This window comes from Thalassophryne amazonica, chromosome 3 (genome assembly GCF_902500255.1).
Source record: "Thalassophryne amazonica chromosome 3, fThaAma1.1, whole genome shotgun sequence".
NCBI lineage: Eukaryota > Metazoa > Chordata > Actinopteri > Batrachoidiformes > Batrachoididae > Thalassophryne > Thalassophryne amazonica.
In genome coordinates, this window is record NC_047105.1 from 144,433,762 (window position 1) to 144,437,391 (window position 3,630).

Here is a 3,630-nt window from a genome sequence, read left to right on the forward strand (position 1 = left end):
GTCAAAGAGGAGAGATGAATTTTACAGCTGAGACTTTGTAGTTTCAGAAAGTGAAATATGATGAAAAGCACACTTAAATATGAAAGCACATCAATGGAGCCCAGAAGGAGGTGAACCAGTTGTGCCTGAACACAAACCATACTGATGTTCTCCACCTAGGGTTATGAGTCTTGGATGCTCAGCAGTGACCGAAGGTGAATATTGGATGTCGCAGGTACCAGGTCTCTTTGGAGCATCCTGGAGAGGGTAGGGATGTTCCTGAGTAAAAATGCCAATGGGCCAAAGGTCCACTCATCACAAACACAATGGGCCTTTTCCACCAGCGCATGGGCCAACAGTGTATGCACAGTGAGTCTGTCACAAATAATGACTGATTACAATATTTGTCTATTATTGTTTTTAATAAGGTGTAATTTCTGTTTTCAAGTGCATGCCTCTGCTGTATAGCTACCAGCTGAATAAGAAGAAATAAAAATATATCTCCACCATAATTACTCAATTTTTACATTTCTAGGGTGAACAAAAAATCACTGAAAACCAAAATCACCATGGTTCAAAATACACTAATTAAGTATTGCAACTACAAAGTCAAAGACTCACAATAACTACTATGGTCAACATTCTACAAAAATAAATCAAATTTATCAACCATGCAGAATGCAGATTATTTCTTAATATTAGCAAAAAACAAATTGGTTTTAAAAGGTCTTGAAAGCGCATGTTTGTATATGTTTGTTCATGTTCTGAGGGGATTGGATGGGAGGACATTCAAAACCTCAACCATCCAACTCTGCGCCTGCCAGTCTGTGACAGCAGAAGGACAACATGGGGAGAAAACGGCTGTGCCAGCTGTTTTTAATTGCAGGCATGGGCGTCGTGCTGTGTGTTCAAGTGCTTTCAAAACAGGTGCAGTGTTCTGTGCTCCACCAGCAGCAAATACAGGCCGCGCACTTGCAAATGAAGCAAGATGTGGACTGGTCTGTGTGAATAAAATTGACATTGTACATTTAAAGCAAAGCAGTGTGTAAATGCACATTCTAATCCAATTACATTTTTCCACTAATTTGACTGGTTAAAGCGTGTGAGATTTCACACCATATAATATCGGGGTAACATCTGAATGTTTCACATTCAGATGTATTATTCCGCGCCCTGACTGGTGTTCTGACAAGATGTCATTCCTGTTGAATGTCATTCCTGTCCTCCGCGCAACTGTGCATGCGCACACATGCACAATATTGTTGGGACTCGGAACTGTCGATTTATGTGACGAGACGCACAATTCAACAGAACACTGGCTGCGCGTACTTCTAGCTGTTAGCACTGTTAGTTGAGAGCGAAAGAAAGTCGCATACTGCCGCTGCCGCCGAAATGGTTGAATTTAAGCTGCGTAAAGTATTGATGTGGATTCTGATACAGAATTACCGTTTCACATTTGATGTATTTTCACATTTGATGGATTACTTCGCGCCCTGACCGCTGTTGGAGCGATGCTGTCTCACGGTAAGCCTCGCCTACAGAATTACCTACAGACAAATAAACGTTGCAAACGATGGAATTAAATTAGAATGGGAAGAACCTCTTTGTGTCTGATGATTTGCTGATGTTCATGCTGTTATACGGTTGCAAATATCCATTTTACTGGCTCTGCCAACGCGTCGCCGTAAAACTCCTTTTAGCTCAAAGCTCAATTTGCGACCGTATAACCAGCATGAACGTCCGCAAATCATCAGACACAACAGGGTTATTCCCTGATTATAACGTTGTGCACTCTGTGCTGACCTCTCAGTCTGACACTTCACAAACAAAACCAATGGAAACGATTTTCTTCTTTTTATCGTGGGTCAGGTTTAATGTGTCCCACAATGACCAACCAAACAATGCGTTTATCGGGCTGATTATGAAGACATTTGATCAGAACGGGACATCCTGAGTTTAATTATATGCCCAATTCTGATCTACACAGGAAATTGTGCTGAGTAAAATTTACTCTGCTGGGATAACATTTGGTTTCAGCCTAAACAGAGTAAAATATACTCTACCACAGGGCTAAATCAACTCAACATACTGTAAAATCAACTCTTAATGCACTGACGAGACAGTGTCGCAGCTTGAACGGTCGGCCGTAGCACTCAACCCGCCCTGCATTCACTGTGTATCCATCATCAGCTGCGGTTCACCGATTATTATCACCTTGTTTCTGCTTCAAACTGCCTCCAGTCATCATCTGTCTCAGTGACAGATATCTGAAGCTTTTGTACAACAATCATTTCCACATAAATTCAGCATTGTTTAATTTAATTAAATTAAACTAATTAATTAAGCGAAGTCAAATACCGGTAGGCTGAATACAGGGCAAAACAAGGCAAGGACAGGAGAGCTGTAAAGTGAAAACATTCAACAATCAAGCGACTGGTGATGTAATTAGTGCAACAAGACACAGGTGTCAGTGAAGGTTCTGGAAGGGGGTGTGACAAGGGAAGACAAGGGTAAGTGCAAGAGAATGAAGGCAGGAAGACACAGAGTGAAGTGATGAAAGAAACAAAGACACGTGAGCAAGTGCAAGAGCGGGAATGAATGAAAATACAAAGCAGACAAAGTGTGAGATAAGACACAATAGCTGGTGCAGTGATATGGAGTGGGAACATACTTGGGCAGGTGTGAAGGACACATAGAACAGTGAACAGAGCTAAAAACAGAATCATATATAAACCAGACCTGACAGAACTAAGTAGATGAAACAAAGAAATCAATGATCTTAAACAAAACTATAACTGGAGTGAGATGGATAAAGATCTAAAAGTGAATGCAATAACCAGTGATGAGATGACAGCATGAACTAAGACTAAATAATGAACAGAATGACAACAACCAGTGACTACAGAATCGTGCAATAAATAAAAGGACTTAACTGATAAACAATAAATAACAAACGGAACATAATCAGAGGAGACACTTGAAGATAAATAATGACCAATACCTGTGACAAAAGCATAATACCAAAAATGTGATAAACCAAACTAAGCAAAGAATATAAGATGTTCAAAAGAAAAGCAAACTGTTGACCAAAGCATAACACAAGAAATGAACTGAACAGAATCAAACCAAGACTGGAGTGACTAAGTGAACATGAATGACAAATACAAGGATAACAGGAACAAGACTAATGATAACAAGAACATGACCAGACATGGATAAAAACACAGAAAGGCACAGAATACGGACAAAGATACGAGGCATAATAATAACAGATAACCCTAAAGGGCCGGATCGTGACAAAGAGGATGGAAGGCTGAAGAAAGCTTTTGCTTTAAACACAACCTGAGGCCTCAGTTACAAAGTAAAGGTATCAGATGACTGATGCACAACCTGCACACGCCGCACAATGGTATAAATGCACAAGTAACAATGTGTTTGTCTGTAGTGGTGTTTTGACAATGTACGACTTCATGATATGACCTCAGAGTGTCTTCATATGTCCTGTTTGAACACCAGGGGGGAGCTGTAAAGCAGTCGTCTTAATATGGTAGCCCTGAGACCTCAGAGATCAGCAGACAGTCATAAGAGGGAGGACAGCTCCAGAGGTAATACAAACCAGAGTCTAAAAAATCAAAATCCAAAATCCCCACA